This window comes from Mustela lutreola, chromosome 2 (genome assembly GCF_030435805.1).
Source record: "Mustela lutreola isolate mMusLut2 chromosome 2, mMusLut2.pri, whole genome shotgun sequence".
In the NCBI taxonomy this organism is placed as follows: domain Eukaryota; kingdom Metazoa; phylum Chordata; class Mammalia; order Carnivora; family Mustelidae; genus Mustela; species Mustela lutreola.
In genome coordinates, this window is record NC_081291.1 from 150710231 (window position 1) to 150732200 (window position 21970).

Genomic DNA, 21970 nt, shown 5'->3' on the forward strand with positions numbered 1-21970 from the left:
TACTTAGTTTCTCATAGTGTATATTTCCTCCTTTTAAAAGTTGGGATCAATAATATCACCAAATAGATATTTAAAAATGAATGTGGAAAGTTAAAAGTATTATTTAAATGTTATATTACTTATTTTTTCACTATAATTATAACTCAGCCTAAAATATTTTTTTTAACTATAAAGGAAATACATGTGATTGTGGAAATAAGTAGGAACTCTTGGCAAGATTTCATGTGCCCAGCCTCATCACCATCAGAGAAGCTATCAGTCCGATTTTTTAAGAGTCAAATTCACATGGTGTCACCTCAGATATTTGGCATAAAGTATCTGGTGTTCTGGGATAGGAAAAACAGAAGAACCGCCACCTATGTTGTGGCCACGGGTACTGTCCTAGGCAGGCTGTCACAATTCCACAAGACAGACCTCAGGGCTCTGTGCTCCTCACAGCCTGTGCACAATTCCTAACCGGGGACTTAATTTCTTCTCTATCCGGTCAGGAGAAAAACTGCACGCACTGGAAGAGAAAAGGTATTTTATTTTCAAGTCTGTAAAGAAGTCATCTCTAACACTTCTCAAGAGTAATTAAGCCAAATGTGTTACGAAGATACCAGAGGAAAAGTAATGAAATTACAAACTGCAGTGGGCCCTGAGTGCTATAGGTAATGTTGGATTCAGCCAGTGAATTTTGCACGATTTCTAATTTGAGTTCTTCTGCTAAAAAATCTAAAATGCCTTGGGAACCAGGCACCTAGCTTAAAATAGGTGAATCTGGATGAATATACTTTAAGAGGGAGCAAGGGTTGGCAGGGTGAAATGCACAGTTGATATCTCATCCGAAGGAGCCACAAGCACTCAGCCAGCACTCTACTCCAGTAAAACCAGTCCATCCTCACAGTCTTGCTTTTTTGAGAGAACCTAGAAATCTGGATTTTAATGCAAAATCTAAGCTTAGGATGTGGTGAAGCAATCGAATAATAAGCAGATTCTTTGTAGAACAAACAAAATGTGCCCACGTGTTGCAGTTGGTCCATAAATCTGTCTCCCTGCTGGAAGCGCTGAGAGAACCAAGACGGGGCTTCAAAATATCAGACTTGTGCTGACATTTGTTTCCTGCTATTACTGGTACCACATGGTGATGGGCTGTATGAAATGTTTAAACTTAGTTGGCAAGGCACCCTTGATTTGAAACGAGAATCCTCTGAAGTTTGCCAAGACATATTAAAGAATGCTCAATTATCTTTCATGAAAGTATTTGATTAAAAATGCAGACAGAATGATCAATTTCTAAAAAACGTATTTTGTCTTTCTGTTACAGAATGGACTTTGTTAGCTTGAGTGTCTCTTTATGAATCTATAAACAAAGCATTTCACTTTAATTTATCACAAAAACATGTGAGGAGCCAAATTATTAGTATCATTTTAATATCTGAGGAAAGAGACCATTAATACAGACTTAGTTACATAATAGATATGTACAGATAACATTTAGATAGAACAGCTAACATTTGTTTATTGAAAACCATTATGGCCAAGTTCAAAGCACTCAAAACACAATATTTTATTTAATGTCCATATTACCTTAAGATATAGGTACTATTACTAACTGCATTTTATAGATGAGGTTATTGAGGATCAGAAAATGTAAGCCATTTGCCCAAGGTTGTACAGCTAATAAGTGGAATTTAAGCCACTGCAGACTAATTTGGACTTTTAAGTGACACATTCTATTACTGCTCTTATTACTACTTATCTTGAGCCCCTCAATGAACCAGATGCTCTCTCATCATGCTGTTGGCCCTGCAAAAAATACGTTATCATCCTTATTTATATAGATGAAGAAACTAAGGTTCCTGAAGGGTAGGTAATGCTCTCAACTGAAGAGTGCAAAAATGGGACACAATCTCATATCAGATGCCCATGGCAAGGCATATCTGAGCACATCACAGTGCTACCATAATGTAATAATTTCATATATTCTTCTTAGATGGAACCTAAGCCACTTCTGCTTCAATGGGAGCTCATGTTCTTTGAGTTCATATTCAATGTCAATAAAGGTCTATTGGACAAAATATTGCTAATGAATTAAACCTTTAAAAGTTCATAAAAAACTCTTTAAGATTTTCACTTAATTTCAAGAAAACTTTTTTCTTTAATCTCAAATTTTATTCTTTATGCACAACATGTTTCATTCATCTCAGAGCATACTTCTGCAATGATTTAAAAATTTTTAAACTGTATGTTTTTGACCCACTTAACAACTAGATTCCACTTCCAAATATGAGTCAGGTTTTATGGAAAAGGTAGTGATTTGAGAACTGAAAAGGAAGAGAATTTTCTAGCCTTTCCATGATGTTGACCCCTCATTTTATCATGTGTGATTCTGATCTTTCTAAACTATAATTTTTCAATAAACATTTTGTTTAATGATTAATATTGTTATATTACTGCTTAGAGTATTAAGAAATGACAAAAAAATTGTATTTCCCTTTTCTACTCAGATCTTATTTTGAGGAAGAATATTATCATTTTCTAGATTATATATATTTGAATCACACCAACTGGCATATTTTAAAGTGTCTAATAGATGACGTTCAACTATTTATTTACATAAAATAGTAGAAATACCAATGATTAGAGGCAGTGTTTAAAATATAATAGCAATAGCTTTCTACTTTATTAATCGACTTCTGGGCAGTTTCAGTCAGTACAACTACAAACTCTCAATTCGAATAACCATTTTATAGGAATTTGGTGACTTTAAATATGCCATGCTTTTATTATAGACCTCTCAACACATATGCCTGGAAAGAGTTACAATTAAAATCACACCGTCAGCAACCTGCAGCTTTTCATACCAAAAGGCCCAGAACACAGGGCTGTGGGAAAATGTGATAAATCAAACTCTGAGACACAATTTAAAAGCCTCACTTTTCTTTCCCCCACCCCAGAATGTTGACCTTGGTCTGGTCTGTTCCTCTCTGATTGTTCGACTTGCATTCCTCTTCATGGATGATGGTTTCTTATTAAATTATTTATGGACGTGGCTGACACTAGTTGAATAGATTCATTAAATTTCACAAGTTGTTGGAGTCTATTTCACTGGAAAAAAAAACACTCTTTAGACTCTTTAAAGGACAAAAAGCATCATTTTTTTTTTTTAGCTCTTTTAAAGCATTTAATAAAGCATGAAAAGATATGACATCAATCCTGCTAAAACACAAGGGAAAATGAATGATGTTACTGTAAATCTTTACATCAATCACACCCAATACTTTGGAAAACAATATAGTTTTGTTTGCATTTCAGAAGTGACAAACAACTCTTGTGACTGGCTTAACATAGTCACTTTCTATTAGTCAAGACCAGAAGCAAGTCAGAATTAAAATGTGGCCCTGCGTTGCTAGGCAGCGGAGTTGTCTTGACATGGTGGTTAGTTTCCTTTTCACTGAATGACAACAGTGAAATGAAAGAAGTTTTGAAAAACTTGATAATGGTTTTCAAAGGAGAAGGATAATTGGTGGTGCCCGCTTGTGCAGCACTGTGTGGAAACTTTCAGGCGGCCGTGAGAGAGGACTGTCACTAAAAATTTAAACTCTTGTACACAAACTTGACCTAGAGTCTTCTCCAGGTTTTGGCGGTTCATTTTCAGAACACCCCTCTGAGACCGAGGGGTGTAGGATGAAAGCGTTAAGACAGATGGGGAAAGCCCCAAAGGAAGAAAGGAATCAATAGTTGTGATTTAATCCATTGGTGAAAGGGAGGAATTAAGTAAAATCTTAAAAATGAGGAATGTGTAAAAGACCTTTAGCTAACACCTATAAAAAACATGTTTTAATTGCATGGTGAGTTGCAGCAGAGCAGACATTTAAATCAAATGCAGTAAATAGAGAAAGGTTAAAAAAAAAAATCTTTGCTTCCTTATGCCAGGGATGAAACAATTACCCTGATGTTATTTTTTTTTTTTAAATATACTCTGATTTAATTCAGAAAAATGTTGCCAACGTGATAATTCCCAAAGCAACTGAAAATAATTATAACTTAAGCTTTTAGTGTCTGTGGTAATAATCGAACAGAGCATATTTAACAAAATACAAACAAAAGACCCCAAGCAAACGGAAAACACACAGAATATACACATTGCTCGCTATTTCACCCCAAACCACCTAATGCAGGAACATTTTGTTTAACCATTTAATTTACCCAGAATTTTAAAAACTGAGCAAAATGGACTCATATTGAAAGAAGGGACCAATTAGTGTTGGATTAACATTCATGGTTATTTACAGTTGTTTTTGTACTTGTTCTTGTGCTCTGACTTCCTAAAATTTCACAACCCAAAGATTTAGAAAAATGGGGTTGTTTAGACGCAAAGTGCAATGAAGTGGCTGTGACCATTGTGTAGACACCACCTCTCTCATTATACCCTCTCAATCAACACTCAGTACACAGGAAACCGCAATAAAGCCCATCTGCCACGGTTAATCTGCAGGCAAACCCACACCCATGTCTATGGCCGTTACTCTCCAGCCTTATTATTCTCAGATCCAAAGCTTCATAAGGGATCAGCCAAAGTCCATTAAAGTAAATAATAGCTAGAAATGACAGGCTTAGCAAGGATTGGGAGGAAGTTGAAGACCAATCTGAGCTCTGAGCTCTGATTAATAGAGAAAAGCATTAGGAGAAAAGGGGAGAAAAATGACCTCAGCCTGCTCCAAAGAATTCCTGAACCTTCGTTGTTAGGGCAAGTGCTACCATCTGAGACGTTAGTGATCCTTGAATTTCCTTCACTTTGATGCAGCTCAAATGGGAAAATTTTGAAGGTTCAGCAAGGCCCCAGACCTCAGCTGGAAAGCTGTCTGGAGTCAACCCTGTCAAAATTCTCTTGTGTAAGAGAAAGCCTTTATTAGCTAGATTGCAACAACGGCAATAACAACACCCACAAACACCCGCCACCGTCTCATGAGGAGGGGCCTCTGCTAGAGATTGCAGATGCATTTATTATTTCCTTGCACATAGTCATTTCTAAAACGTCTCCATACAGATGTAATAAAATAAAACAATAGTGACTCTTAAAATGAATGCCTTTCAGGAACTAGCTGAATTTAGTCTGCTGATAGGAAAGTGTGTGAGTGTGTGTGTGTGTATGAGGGAGAGTGTGTGTGTATGTGTGTGGTGTGTGTGTAAGGGTAGTACCCAAATATTTATTCAGTTTCATCTTGAACTGTGATATTTATATTTTCATTGTACAGCACAAAGAATCCTTCTCAAGTAGTTCAAGGTTTGTTGAGTCAAGACAGAATCAAAGTGCTTCAGTTATTTCAACTGTGGGTTTTTATATAAATTGACCAGAAAAAAAAAATCCCAAATTTGTTGTAAAAAGGTTTCCTCTCTCCATCATTTAAAAATTATTTTTTACAGCCTCTGTTTGATAAATTTCCTGAGAGGATCCCAGGCAATGATATCCCCCACCCTTCCCCACATAAGTGTATTTGGTCTTCAAATGAGACATTTTTGAATTTTGGAACAGCTCTTAGGCAGGTTTTTGCTTTGTTTTTATTTATTTATTTATTTATTTATTTTGAGGAAATCTATACCTGGGAGGCCTATTTGTGATTATGAGGAACTCATCTTAAGTCTGCTCTGTTATTAAAAAAAATGTCTTTCCTTGTAGAAAATACCATATTCTTTATGAAATGTGAATTGAAATGAGACTAGTAGAGAGAGCTCAAAAACTATGAGGGCTCTTACAGTTAGAGTTGAAAAATAACAAAGCAGCCCCTGCTTGTCAGAAATCCCAGTCTGAGGGGGAGAAAGCGTTTGGCAGAGGCAGGCAGGTATTGGGAAAGCCCTAGTGATTTCTCAGGAAGATAGTAATGGTCCAGATGAGGACTTGATGTCAGGGAGGCTCACCTTCGAATGCATTTCTTGTTCAAGTTGATATTGTAGCATGCAATTTTCATAAATAAAATGAAGAGGCAATGTAAAGAACCACGGTTAAAATGATGGTTCTTCACAGATATTGCTGATAACTTGGCTAATGCACTGTTGATGTGCACGTGGTACAATTTTCATATTTTAATCTTAAGTAGAACAAGAAATGACAATTATGAAAAGACAAAATAGATACCACCAACAGCTGTAATTGCTATCCAGGCTGCTCAAAGATGGGCAAAAGACACAGTAAATCAATATTAAGTTCTCTACAAACGCAGGTATCACAACAAGGACATCATATAACATCATTATAAGCAAATTCTAATACAATTTGGACAGTTGTAAAGAATATAGGATGAATACAGGGAATGTGAGGCTAACTTGTCCTCTGCAGCTTCAGACAGTATATTCCAGGGGAAAAAAAATTCCCTGGGAAACATGGCTATGTATTTAGTTAAGTGTGCAAACTGTGCTGGCTTTAGTAAATGAGTGTGATCTTCCTTTCACAATTCAAAACGTTAAGATCATCAAGGGTTAAGTGATTCTGCCACATGCAATTATAGCAAGTTGCAATTTACTACTGTTAATACACTACAAGGATTTGGGGGATGCTTTTGTATATACTACTACTTCCTAGGAAATATTATGTGATATTAAAGAAGACCTAATTAAAATAGTGGGTTGAAAAACCACCTAAACTTAAAAGAAAAAAAAAACTATTAAATATTAAAGGCATAATATAAACATAATCAAAAGAATGAAAATTGAAACTGTTCAGTGCAGACCTTAGCAATGAGAAATGAAATGGAAAAAAAAGACAAATGGGAAGAAACAAAAATTGTGAGGAAAAGATATAACAAAAGTGACAAATATTTAACAGTAAAATCAAAATTAAATACTTGCTTTTAATATTATAGCTGTGAAGTTGTAACGATTTAAATATCCTCAAAAAGTAGGTCTGATTTCATGTACATCTTTCTGGGGATATTTATTTCCTTTATGGAAAATGTAACAACACATGGCCAACAAAAACGTTTTTATAAATTCTTACCAGTCTTTTGTATCTGTTCGTAAGTTATTTTATGTACTGACAAAGATGGAGTATTTCATGTTTCCTTTGAAAATTTAAAATTTTTAAGTGAAGTAAAATGATTGAAACTTATTCCTTCACCTTCCTCTTTCCATAACTGAACATTATTTTGAATTCACAGGCTCTTCCACAACTACACAGATATGCAACATAAAAGAAATTGTTTTCACCATACCTTTCTAATTTGTATGGAAATGTTAGAAATATGAAACTAAATTTGAACAATTTTGAGAATTTCTGGTACCAGAAAAGAAATACTCTATTAACCAAAAAAACTACCAGTCAGAATCAATTTTCTTTTGTGTGTATGTGATAATGAAAAACAACAAAAGTAAAAACACATCAATTGTTTACTTTTGTGCATGGATTTGTACTTCTACAAAATTTCACCTCTCTTGAACATTGTCCTCATCTTATCATTAGATGGTAGACATTCTTAAATTACTTTGCTATTTATACAAATAAACAATTAAGTGTCCATAAAATAAAGTTTGTGCACATGTGGAATATGTTTATAGGTAGTTATTTTATGTCATTATGTATATTATAGCATAAACTGACCTATACGCATTATCTTGTGTAACATGCATAAAAAAGCAACTGCATTTTAAGGCCTTGAGATGCATATATGTGTGTGTGTGTGTGTGTGTGTGTGTGTGTGTGTGTGTGTATATATTTTAGTCAGCCAAACACAATTGAAATTTCAATTTCATTCATGGAAAATCAAAAAGTTTTAATAATAAATCTGCTGTTAAATAAGTGAGATTGTAATTCCGAATGCTCTGCATTAGCCTGGGTAATAGAACTGACTTGTAATGAATTTAAATATAAAAAGTTTGTCTTTGGGCATATTGTATTGCCACTGGCTCTTAAAACAGCACTCTTTTCTGTTCTTGATATCAGAGCAAAATCTTTCAAATGAAAATACTCTTTTTATGCTTTTACTGACTACTCAAAAAAAAAAAAAAAAGCCATTACTTACTTTCTGCCATTATAATAATCTTCAAACAGTGCTTATATTGCTAAAAAGCAAAGGCCTTTGTGCTAACCACAAGGTGTCTCCAATCTTTAAATTCTCTAGACTCCCTCCCTTCCTTGTTCCATATTTCAATACCAAGTGAATCTATATGATCACATTGTCACATTTGGAAACCTTAAAAACACTCATTCAGATGTAATTTGAAAGTGTGTACTTTAGAAGACATTTTATCAAGCTTAAACATATATGTAAAATATATATTATATGACATACAAATTATAGTTATGTATTATATGCTTATAATATAGCATATATTAAATAAGAATTCACCAATTACTTTAGGAGCTTATGTTTGGAACCTGGCCTCTTAAAAATAGTGATAGAATACCCAAAAAAGAGGGGAAAAAAGTTTAACATCAAACTTCATTTTAGTTTCTCTGTCGTTGAGATTTAATTTTTAATAATCCTATCTGGCAGCTACAACCAGCAACTCCAAGGGAATAACCATTTCATAGTGGACTAGACTCGTCTGCAAAGAGCCACAAATGCAACTCATTCTTGGTTTTTACAAACCAAAGCTATTGGTGAATAGCAATTACTAAAGCTCGCCTCATTATGAAGTATGAATATATAACTAAGATTCAATCTTGTTTAAAAGAATTCCAACTACAGAAAGTCTTTCTAATTCAAGGCCATGCATGGCTTATCTCCCTCTGTACACAGAGAGGAATGTCGTGTGTGTATGTGTGTGTGTGTGTGTGTGTTTAATGGGATGCTGTTTATCCCACTATATCTTACCACTCTGTCTCTTTGGATAACAATCACAGGACCCAGATGCTAAGGGTAAGTGATATTTTCCCACAAGCGGCTTCTGGCTCCTTGGCAGACGTGGTAGGCAGTTGCGTTGGCAGACTCTGTGCTGCCTCTGGCTCTCTTGTGTGGCTTTGCTGTTGAAGGGATGCTTGGCCTGCCCTGTCCTCCTGGATACCATTTCCCTCTGACAGCCCTTGGGTTTTGTGAAGCTTTATTCTGTGCAAATCCCTTGTGCAATCTCTGGATGAACTCTCCCAAGGCAAAACAGGGCCTTTCTTTACAGTTGCGTCTAATGATCAGCTAAAATGCAATCTCAGGTACTCAGGAAAACCCACACCCCAACCAAACTTTTTCAATCTTTGTGGGTGTTTGGTTTTAATTTCTGTCCTTATTTTCACTCCGAGCACAGCGTATCCCAACTTAATTGCCAGGGGGTTGGCCGAAGGATTTTGTGTAAATGTTGCGCTTAGCAATTTTTATGCTGGAATTTATGAGTCTAAAATTCCTTTGTTTCCCCATATTCATCATCATAAACAATTTTTGAAGACTTTTTTTTCTCAGATCACAAATAACATTATAAAATAAGTCTTGCAAGAAATACAAAGCAGGAATTTCACAAATTTACCAAGTGCAATTGGCGGATGAGCTATTTAATGAAATAAAGTAGCATGCTTCTGATATTGATACAGAAGTAATACTTCATTCCCTGCATGCTTGTAATCTGGATGACATTTTGAAGCATGTGCTCAAGTTGTGCAAACAAAGGCACACAGCAGAGCCAAAGATGGTTTCAAAGACACCAATATAACTGTCTGCCACATAATTTGTGAGACATTTTCATGTTTCCTCGCAGTGATATCACAAAAGTAGTCATAAATGTGTATCATGGATTAAACGATTCGCTGGTTTACCATATGGCTGACCACAGTCCCCAAGGAAAAACAATATCTGGGGGGACCGATAGCCATATTTTCTTTGTAATCTGAAATATCAATAAAGATCCCAAGTTCTCTGAACCAAACATCAGGCACATTTTGCATGGAAATGCTCACTTAAGTTAATCCTGGGATGAAACTGATTTCTTTACATTCTGCCATTCTTATCTCATGTGACTGTGAAACTCTAGAATTACTGATACTATAGTTTTACAGTTTAGCGAATGAACGGCTACCCAGTCAAAAAAAGACTTACACAGGTGTTACATGGGTCTCCGGGTAATTATCGAAAGCAGTTTCTTACAAAAGTCTCCACATGCTGTATGGGGAACTGAAAATTCTCTGATTGCTGTGATAATATTATAGATTAAGAACAGATACAATTTAGAGAGGAGCATCACCAAAGCCTCACAGAGAATGAAGACCACTCCTTGGTAGCTATGGATCTGTTTTGGCAAAGTTTGTTTTTAATACTGAATCCTCTCCAATGCAGATTAAGCATTATTTATACAATGTTCTGCAAACCATGTGCTTCTCTTCAGTTGAGAAATGATCACATTGCAACATGATCCTAACGTTTTCTTCTGATTTGTGATAAATCTATATTTTGGAAAAGCAATTCTAGTTAAATTAGCAAAGATTATTGACAATTAGGATCTGATCTTTTTGTTCATGGATCAATTTTTCTCTCTCTTACATGTAAAACATTTAATAAATATTTAAGGAAACCTTAGAGAAATGTTAAATATTTCTGTTAAGCATTTCGACCATCAGCTTCCTGTTCTGTGAAATGGGGCACTTCCCAGAAAGACGATTGCTAAATTTTGTTTTCTCATTTACTATGTTACATAAGAACCCAAAAGATTGTAATTCTATATCTATACACTATTTGGTAGTAATTTAGACAGCATTCCTCTGTTAGTAACTTTTTTCAGTTTCACAACTAAATAGAAGTCGGGCTTTCTCTGTCACTTATAAGATTTTGGGAATGTATTATTCTATATTTAAAAGACCTGAAAAGATAATTGTAAATTATCTATATTTATACCAACAGAGTCCCTGGTAACATTCTCTAAAACAATAAGCAAAAAGAAACTAAAACTATTTTTGGTTCTCTTTCTACCAGAAGGTGTCACTATTGGGACTACAAGGTAGCGATCCCAAGGCATCTAACAAAATTTACTTGAAAGAAGACCACGCATTACCTGTATAATCCAGAAGGTAATTTACTGACATGCTAACCAACCTACCCTATGCAAAATTGTTTGACTAAAATTTTATCTCAAATAAACATGAAATGATTTGAAATATGAAATGACGCTAAGGAAAATTATGCTGGGAGAAATTCCAAGGTTCTAGAGATCAGTCATTGCAATAAGAAATAACTCATGGGGTTTCTGAAAGGCAATTTGAATAGAATCTTGGTATGCTCCTATTTAAAATAACACTGAATATAAAACTATAAATGTTTGAAAACAAGAAAAGAGTTAGAGTTTTGTCTTTTAAAAACTTTCAAAGTTAAATAACACTTGTAGAGTCAGGTCATTTTTTCAAAGAGGAAAAAAGCCCTGAGTTTCCCCCTGCAGAAATAGATCATACCTATCCTTACCCTAGGAAATATTAAATAATTTTAAACTTCTGGTGGAAAAATTAAATCTTCTCTTTTTTCCCTAAAAATTTTTTTTCCACCTCTATAAAGAGCTGTGAGCCTATTTGGGCTTAATTTGATAAAAATATGCTGCAATGATACTTTCATGTTTAGTCTCACTTGGGGAGATTATGTTTGGCCCATATCTCTTCACTGTAAGTAGGAAATCTTGGCAGGGAACTTCTGCTTTGCAATTAAGCCAAAAACAATTTTTGGATACTTTAGTTTTATCTAAAGATTTAGTTTAGTTTTTGTTTTGGTGTGTGTGTGTGTGTGTGTGTGTGTGTGTTTTGGGTTTTTTGTTTTTTGTTTTATTTTCTTTTTTTTGCTAACTGAGAGAAATATAATGAGTATGGGTGTCAACAATGTGTCCCATCCACCACCCCTTCCACACAGACAATGTCAAGAAATAGAAATGCATGTTAGAATGGCTCTTAAACTCTCACACTTGCATGAGAGTCTGATGTATAAAGTAAAGAGAGAGAGAGAGAGGGAATGAAAGAGAGATTACCTGGTATATCCTTGCTGAACAATCTTAAAATATCTCAAAGTGTCCAAGCAGCTCATTCATCAGAGCTTTGTGATCCTTTTATTACCTGAAAAAAAGGCAGTTAGACATGACCAACTTCAAAAGTGTGAATGCCATTATTCAATGTTTTGTACGGTATGTTCATCAGTGGTCCATCTTGGGTGCAGCTCGCCCGTAAGAGCTGGGAGTCATTCTCTCGCGTGCTTTTTTCTGAGACAGCGCCACAAGGACAGGTGCACTGACAGAGACTCGCCAGTAGAGGCCTCTCTAGATTTGCCTTCGGATTGCGAACTCGGAAGGAGCCCCGAATCCGGGGCGGTTGACACAAGTACTTGAAAAGATTCTTGTTGCATAGGGAAAAAGATCACTCTTTAATGCCCTTTTAAGTTCCACGATGTTGATTAATGTTGCCCTTTACATTAGTGATGTTTCAAGTAAAAGAAAACAAATTTAAAATGGATCAATTCTATTGAGGATGCGTTAATTAGACAGAGACGTGGCCATATGCTGCGGCTGGAAGGTCCGCTGGCCTTTCCCTTGTAGTTACCTGTGTAAAACCCACCCTATCCTCTACTTGAATGCCCAAGCTGAATAGCTATTTGAATGAAGGCTTTAGTTTGATTCGCCATACAAGGGGTACTGTGTCACTGTGTTTTCTTTCTAGGAGTCACTAAGTGATTTCTATATCTGTTGTCATGGTGATATAGCAAAGCAGGGGAAAATGGGGGCAACTTCAGGCTTTCTCCTCACCCTCCGCACTAAGATGTTGTTAGCAAGCCTATAAAACATTGGGCTTTCTCTGGGCCTTCTTTTTGTTCTCTGATTGTCAATAAAACTCATTTTAAGGGTAACAAGGACATCTAAATGTCATCTGTCACCGTGTTAGAGAGATTAAGTTTGTTTAGGGACTTGTGCTGGACAAAGGCCACTATTTGTTCCGCAGATACAAAGCGGTGTTGGCTATCACCACTCTTGATTTAGAAGGAGGCCCGGAGACCATCGAGGAAACATCATCTCAGTTGCAGGTGACAGAGAGGCCTTCTTGACGTGACAGCATTAAAATGACAGAAAAAAAAATAATAATAATGACGGGTTTGAACGAGAATCCGCAGCTCTATTTCCCACATCCCTTTGTAGGCACCCCAAGCAGAAAGTCTCCTCTTAGACTGAGGTAAGAAAAGAGCTGTTGAGGGCTACAGGCCTATTTAAACACATGACATGCACACCTGAGGGTCCTGAATGAATGATAAAAGAAGGGAGAAGAAATGTTTTGCAAGGGACGTCCGACAATAATATGTTATGCATTAATTCAGCATTTGCCCAATAATGAGGCTAAATGGAATGTACAGATTAATGAAGACATTGGTGTTATTAAAATCAAATCCTGTGGTTCATATGCTTTTCTTAATAATGAACATTGTGGCTATTGGAGAGGAAGAACAGGATTTTTTTCTATTAATTTGGCACACATCCCAGATCTCATTCAACCAGAACCTATCCCCCGCAAAATGCGTCCGTGGCCTTTATGCGCCTTCGTCTTTCTGTTTTATATCTGTGTTAATTTGAGGGAAAAAAATATTTCCCCTTTATAGAAAGATTTTTAAAAGTGAACGTGGAACCTAAGTAATAATTAAGTAATTTTAAAAATAGGATGCTTCTTTCAGTATAAAAGGTGATGGACAAGTATATAAAATTACATGCACGTAATGGGGTGCTCACATCACATCTGCCTGCACTCTGGAAATTGGTGCAGCTATCTGGGGGCTTTCAGAGTCTGGTCACGTTAATTCATCTCAAATACTATTTTATAGGAAATGGGCACGGCAGAGAGGGCCACTATGTTAAAACTTAGCTGAGCTGTTAGAAATATTGGACAATGGGAGCTTCTTTATTTGCAATTTACTGGGTCTTGACAATTGGGATATTTATAAAATATGATTGAAAACAGAGTACCATGGCCCGTTTTCTAATATTCCCATGAGCACAACTCCACATATGACATGTGTGTATGCACAAGCACTACAAATAGACTGGAGATCACATCTGAAAGGACAATGGGACCATGATAAACTCCCTCTTGGCTCTGTGGGGGAAGGGTATATACATATATATTGCACATATATATATATGGCAAACTTTGAGTTTCCTTAATTCATGCTCTCTCAAATCAATGTGAAAATCTGATTTTAGTTATGCTAGAAAGAGACATAGAGCCATAAATACTATGTACTTCAACTACTGGGCCGATTCCATTTTCGTTGTATATATGGCAGTGTGTGATGAGGAAGATAAACTTATAAAGGGCGACTTCGAGAATTAGACCTTGTTAAAAAGCAAAAACCCTGGGAGCTGCACAATCACACATCTGTGTGCAACTCCCAAAAAGAGCTACAGCAGGATTCCCTTTTTTAAAAATTCCTGGAGCACATTACCATCAAGCTCAGTGTGATTTTTTTTTTTTTTTTAAGATAGAAAGATTTATTTTAGACAAACTAATGGAAGCAAATACAGTGCTGAGATGCTGTTACATCAATATTATGGGCCTAGATGACTTTTGTTTAGTATCTTAATAGCTCGGTCATTTCTTATTCATTCAGCTACACACGAGACACCAGGGTGTTATGAAGGACAATACTCTCGGGGCATTTTGAGTTCAATGTGTGTTTCTCTAGTTATGCAGAACATGTGTTGGCATCAGTGATGGTTACAACAGGGGAATCACAATATACAATGAAGTTTTGCCTTGTTCGGAGATAATTTTCTGTTCCTTGAAACGCAGCCTTTGGAACAGCTGAAGTATAGTTTTCTGGTGCTCTGTTACAGAATGTGCTGGATGTATGTCTTCTCTCTATTTTTTAACCTCTTATTTCTTATATCATCTCAGATAAAGAGTTATCTGGAAGAATCAAAAACAAATCCCTAAGAAAAAGTATGCTGAGCTTCAAAACAGACCGGTGAAAAGGAATATTTGTCACTTATACTTGAGGCTATAAACAAGGAGACTGAGAAAATAGATTGGAGAAGTCCAGTAATTTACAAAGATAAACACGCACGCACACATGCACATACAGAGTTACATGCATTAATCTTTACTACTTTGTCCCCAGAAGAACATCTCTTGTTACTCTAGATGTTTTGTAGCTTTACAGATTCAGAGTAATTCTGATGAGAAAGTAAAAGGAAATGGGTGCTACACCATATCATTTTGTTCCCTAAATTTATTGGGCTGAAAATCCTCTAAATGCCTTTAAGTAGCTATGCAATTTAGATGGATTATTTAATTTGTATGGCCTCAATTTCCTGTCCAGGAAAATATAGGGATAGGTCTAGGTAACCTCTGAGGGCTCTTGCAGTCCTACAGGAAATTCATATAAGGTTTTCAATTTTTGATCATGACTAATACTTTGAAAGCATCTATTTTGACTAAGAAAAAAATAACAGAATTGACAAGATTTTCACAGTATAATTAATGTTCAATAAAATATGCAATTTTACTTACGATTTACTGTGCCCAGTTAAGAATGCAGGCAGTTGTATTTTCTAAGTACTACAATCTTTTCACTTTTGACAAGTGAGTAGCAAAAGAGTTCATCAGATTGGGACTAAGTTAATTCATCAAGGCTTTGTATCATCCTGGGTTTTTAACTACTCTTTTGCATTCAGGAAATAGTTAAACAACAAGTGCAAATCCATTATGGAACAGTCCATAAGTAAAAGACAGTATCTTTGATGAATAATACACTCACTTGATATGTTGTCATTTGAACCAAATGACAGTTGAGAATATTCTTTTCCCTCTCCTCTCCCATCCTGCATCCAAATTCTCAAATCATGCTTTTTATTCTTGTTTAGAGCAATCATACAATATCTAAATTTATCATAAAGTAAGTGACTCTGGTAGGTAATTTCTGCATTGTAAAATTCACTTTCCACCTTACAGAATCTACTATTTCTTCATCAGTAGTAGTCATCTTCAAGAAGATATGTAAATAATATGAGTAAGTCAGTCTAGCATTATCTTCTCAGGAATATTTAAGCCAAATAAAGCACTTTATGTCCAGAAATAGCTTAACAAAGATATTGGATTGATAAAATTATAAACAATTCTATCTCTTCTGCTCATTTCCTCTACTGACTAAAGTTTCAAGTGTTTTCATTCCCACTTGTAAATTTAAAATTATACAGTATTTATCCATTTTTGATTTCATTCAGCTACTAATTAAAATTGAAATGCATACTCCCATACAACCATTTTAAAGTTAGGAATAAATCGCATTTCATTAATAGTAATAACTGCACCATATGGGAAAAAAATCCTATGTTTAAGAAAGTATAAGGAGAGTTGGCCTAATAATGTATGTTATAGAAAGATGACTCTTGTCATATTTTCTTATTAATTATTGGTAGTATTCTTTCATACATTAAAGATTGAGTAATGTGTGGTAAAGTAATCAAAATTCCTGATGAGATCATCTTCTAATTTTTGAAATTAAAACCTTTTCTTTTTCATATTTTAAATTATACTAATAATTTACCACCATCAAATATTTTAAAGCAACAAAGTAAGAAGAAATAATAGCATAATTATAAAATTCCAATAAAGCATTCTTTGAATCTGCATCACAGCTTATTATTTTCAATAGTACTTAGGTCTTCTAACTCTACAAAAAAATTTTTGACTTGTACATTAAAAGATAAATAATAAATCTATTAAGAAGATGATAGCCTTAATTGTGATTTAATCATAATGGTGACAATTTTAAAATGTTTTTAGGGGAAAATTCAAAATAAAATTATAATTTTGAAATGTTACTAAAATCAATTTTCCAATCAAAGAAATATTTCTACTTATGAATGTAGTTTTTGTAGTATTTTTAAACTTAATGATGTTCTACACTGATATGTACATTATATAAACCAAGAAATTTGAATGGTTAAAAAAAAATAGAATTTCAGTTCCATATGAAAGCCATTCTTTTAAGATACTTTAAGTTGAAATGATGGAGTCCCTTTATCACTGTGCTTACATTTGTACAATCTAAAACTCAAGCAAGCAAACAAAGATTTTAGTATATAAAACTTGGATAAGTTGTCCATTCTCATTGTAGCATCTGAATAACAGATTTTTCAATCTATTAAAAAAATGGATTTTATTGACCTATCTTTTCTTGAGCTTCAAGTGTCAGTATTGTTCATTTTGTTGCAAAATTTTATACATGCTTTAAAAGAATGACTTGTTTCTCTTTTGGTACCACTACCTAAGTTTCTGAATGTTTGGGGCCTTTTTATATTATTCACATATCACTTTTTAGTAAGGCATTGGTTAAGGTGAAATAGACATAGAGATTTCACAGTTCATTTATAACATTTTTCTTATCAGTTCCGAGGGGAAAAAACAACATAGATTTTTAAAAATATTTCCTGACACATTAAGAAAATAATGCCTTGAAGTGTGGAAAAATCAAAATTCCATTATTTGAATTTCAACTCTAAAAATTATGTGGAATTAGTGATATAAAGTGATATTTAATAAGAAAAATAGATCTCCCATCAGATAATAATCCTGTTGCTTTCAACAGGCTACCTCCTCTAGGTTAAAAATGGTTAATTCAGGTATTATTTAAATTACCTTTAAAGAAATTACCTTTAAGTGAAAATTTTTCTACTGACATAATTCCATATAAGAAGAGAATAAAATAGCTGAGGAATGTGATCACAACAAAACAGTAAATATATATTTTCAGAAAATATTTGAATAGGACTCTTTTGTAAATGAATGTATATGTGATTTTAAAAGAATACGTTAATTCAAAATAGCAACATCTTCACTGGATGGTATAGCCTTTTTGGAAACTATAAAGACACCAACTTCACTAGTTTGCTATTATCAGACTGAGCTTCTATTTCCTTTAATACTCTCTCGTTTTTTTTCTCCTGCAAAGAATAATTTACTTGAAGTTATTTTGTTCTTTCATCATTGCATTTATCACTCTTATAACTCTGTGTCTCTCTTTTACCTAAACCTTGGTATTTTCTTATGGCCTCTGTTTCTTTAATAACAATCTTTAATAACTTTATCGATCATTTCACATTTTAGTCTTTATTATTTAAGCTTGGTATTTAATGAAACCACTTTAAATAGCTTAGAAAAGTGAGTAAAAAACACTAATATTTTATATTTAAATAATATTGTGCCCTTGAAAATGCTTCCTAAAATCATATAGAAGTCTCTCTTTAATGCCTAAAATTATATTATAATTTGGCTGCTTCTTCATAGGCATATTTAAGATGAAAAATCCTAAAGAGAAGTCTTTGCCCTTAAGGAATGGAAGGTGAGGGAAAACCTTTTTTTCTTTTCCTTTTTTAAATCAACATCACAAAGAAATGAAATTAGTAGATGAATTTCGCAGCAACTTTATAATATTTAAAAATAAGTAAGAAGTAAAGTAAAGATAAAAGTACACTCAAGTCCATAATATTAGGAAAGTTCATGTGTATATTCTTTCTCCACCCATTTTGTTTTGTTTTAAATCAACCTTTAAAGGCTTTTTGGATAAGCAGTATGAGTAGAGATGTAGCTTCAGAATTAGAGAGGTCAAAGTTCAAATCTTGACTCTAGAAAAGACAAATACATTCCCAAAGTCACCCTTCATTCATCTATCAAATAAGTCATAACAATTCCGTGACAATTAAGGTAAGGTATTTCAAATACTTACCAGAGAAACTGGCACCCTGGAAGAGTTCAGTGAAGTTGGGTCTTTATAATGTTATTAGTATTTGCCAGACAACATAGCATCAGCAAAATATAAGTAGATATATACACACGTAGGGTTAGAGTCAGGTAGGTTATGTTGATTCTAACACAAGAGGAGTGGCATTTGATCAACTAATTCTAATGAGTTGAGATCAACTCATTCTAATTCTCTGAGTTTAAATTTCCACTTCTATGACAGTCTATATATTTGATAGAGGCACCAAATCTGTTCTAGACCAGTAAATGCTTATAAATGTCTAATTTGCATTTGTTGATTTCGTATGGTGTAAATCCTTCCATCATGGCCAATTTCAAGCTTCCAACACAGGGTTGGAAAGAGATGTAAAGTTGCACATCATATGATATTATTTCCCCATATAGATTCAATAATTGTTAGCAACATCAAAAGCAGAGTTATTAGTGAATTATTATATAATAATTAAGAATAATGCATTTTGAATATTACCCTTTTTATTTTTTCAGGTTTTTTGTAATATTATCATTTTAGAATAATTTATTTTATGATAAGTCTTGTAATTTTTTTTATAATAAGAGTTATGTCTCTCAATAGTTCTGAAAATGTAATCATCATCTTTTGTGAGCCAAGAGGAACTGCTTCTAGTAGTACAACAGTATTTGAAGATTAAATTAGGTAAGACTGGCAAAAATGCCTACACAGATTTCCTTTTGAACAAAGCACTTAGCAAGTTACATATATCCATATCTATATATTTATAAAGCTATAAGGCATTTTATATTTATTTGTTATTACTTATTTATACACATTTCTTTGCCACAACACAATGAATTATTGCTTTTGTCCGAGTCAAGTAGGGAAAGTAGATGAAAATACCAAAACAAATAAACAAAAACAAATAAACAAAGCTGACTGTTAGACACAACTCAGTCTGGAAAACATTTAAGTCTCCACCAGTGTGATCACTCAGAACGTATTTCAGTATCAATCGACTCAATTTTTGCCTTCATTAATAATTTCAACTCCACTGTCAATGAATATATGAGACATAAATGTTACAAACATTATACTAAAACTTTTTTAAGTTTAAATTTTGATATTTAATTAGCAATTCTTATTTATAAAATATGTGATTAATATAACTTATATGTACTATCTTATATAACTAATATTAAATTAGCAATAGCAAATCTTATAGCATTTAGTCAGACTAAAGAAAATATTTCAATATTTTTCTCCTTAGATAAGTTCATTTGCCTGAGCCAGTTGATTTTTTAAAAACTAAGCATAACATGATTCAGAATTGGCACCCTGGGGAATCATTGCCACCATGAGGAATTCTCTGAAAAATCAATTAAAGCAAATTTAAATAAATTAAATGAAAGGAAGCTCCTTCATGGAAACTCTCAAAATACAAACATATTAAAACTATACGAAGTTACTCTATATTCAAAATACATGCAGATATTTCTCCTTCATTACTAATGTGATTTTTTTTCAAAGTCATTCAACAAATACGGAGGAACTACCATATTTCAGATCCTTGTGCTAGGTGATTTTCCATGTTACTTTGATTCTCAGCTTCCCTTTGTTAATATCTTAACCAGACTATTTAAAACTTTGCACATCTCAAGTGTTATAAAAGAGCTCTCACCTTTTCACATTCTGCTTTGATTTTATTTGTAAAGATTTTTGTATTTTTCTCTGCCTTCTTTACTCATCACTCTTTGATTTTCTAAAGATTTTGTGCAAATACCACATTAAATATAATATAAATTTAATCAGCAAGAGTTATGTTTAGTTGTTTTATGCAACATAAAAAGGAGAATATTTGTTAGTTGAGCTGATTACAAACTAGCAGCTCTATAAAAATACTTTTGATATTTATCAGATTAAAAAGAATAGGAGTTAGCTCATTTTCTCATTCAGAATAAAGACAATTAGCCTATTATATTACTCAAGTTTTAAATACTTACACACACCATATATTATTATGTGTATCTGGTTTAAATTAGAGAATGAAATTGAGTCTCTGATTTTTCTCTCCAAATTCAGAAAATAAAATTTAAATACCTAGATAAATGGCAAAATAACCTGAATGGTTTAAGAAATGAACTCAAAAAGAAAATAGTAATAATGGTAAAAAGCTAAGTTACTTTTCAAGGTCATTGTCACTTAAAATAAATTAGTTTTTCTCATCTATAGTGACGTTTAACTAGATATGCCAGAAAATGTATATTATTTTACTCTTCATGAACATTTTCAAAGTTTCAAGTGTATAATGGAAATTGCTTTTAAGTGTTATATTTTTACTTTGATGAAATAATCTTTGGACACTCTTTTGACAAACAAGTACTATGTTTTTACTCTTAGTATTATATCAACATTGCCCCATAGAGCTGATCCTTTATTTGTAGATTTTATTATGATAGAACAGAGTGGTTTACAGAGAGGGAATGTGTAAATAAATCACAGCTTCCTAAAAAAATACAGACACCGTTAGAAAATTTCCACTGGCAGTGAAACTTGTTTTGAACTATATTTTTATTTCAAAATAAATGTAACTTACTGAGATTCACATTCCTTAAGTAACTGGGGAACAGAAAAGAAAAACAAAGAAGTGGAATGAAGTCATAAATTGTAATTGACCCTAAATGTAATATCATTCTTAACCTGAAAGATTTAGTTTCGGTTTAAAAAGGCAAAAATGGAAACTAAGTATATTTTAAACACTTGTGCTAATTTATAATCTGCTTTAAAGACATAATTATTGTCATTGAGGAAACTGTATGTATTAGATATGTTAAGTGATCTCTTATGCCTATGACCAAAAAACGATGAATTATCCAAAATCCTGTAGACAGACACAATGAAACAACTTATTGCTATTAAAAATGTCATTAGTATCAGGAATGTAATATAGATTTCATCCATTAAAGCATCACTTATGAATTCATTATTTAGTCATTATTTCAAATTTTAAAACAAATAGATAAACTTTTAAATTCAGTATTTAGTAAGTTTTAGGAAACACTTATTTTCTATTAAGTATGGGAATTATGGAAAACCTAAGTATACATTGGTGCAAGAATCACCAAACGTTTGAAGCAATAACAATACTCCTCTTAGAAAAAGCAAAAAGTCCTGAATTTCACCTATTGTCTTTTCGAAAGAAGTGCAATTATACCAGTCTGTTCATTTTATTTTTAAAGTAAAATTAGCATTTATAATGACAATTTTAAAAACTTGGCATAGATATTCAAATAATATCTACCAAATATTGTGATCTAATAAATCCAAACATAATCACACCTGTTTAG

General features: G+C 33.5%; 1 long non-coding RNA gene across 1 annotated transcript; it reads right to left on the reverse strand.

The window, feature by feature from the left end:
* Window positions 1-1315: 1315 nt before the first annotated feature.
* On the reverse strand, window positions 1316-18968 carry LOC131825904 (uncharacterized). Its single transcript, XR_009351364.1, has 3 exons — window positions 18636-18968; window positions 11902-11986; window positions 1316-3090 (listed from the first exon to the last, which is right to left on the reverse strand). It is a non-coding gene; the product is annotated as an uncharacterized LOC131825904 (long non-coding RNA).
* Between the last annotated feature and the right edge of the window lie 3002 nt (window positions 18969-21970).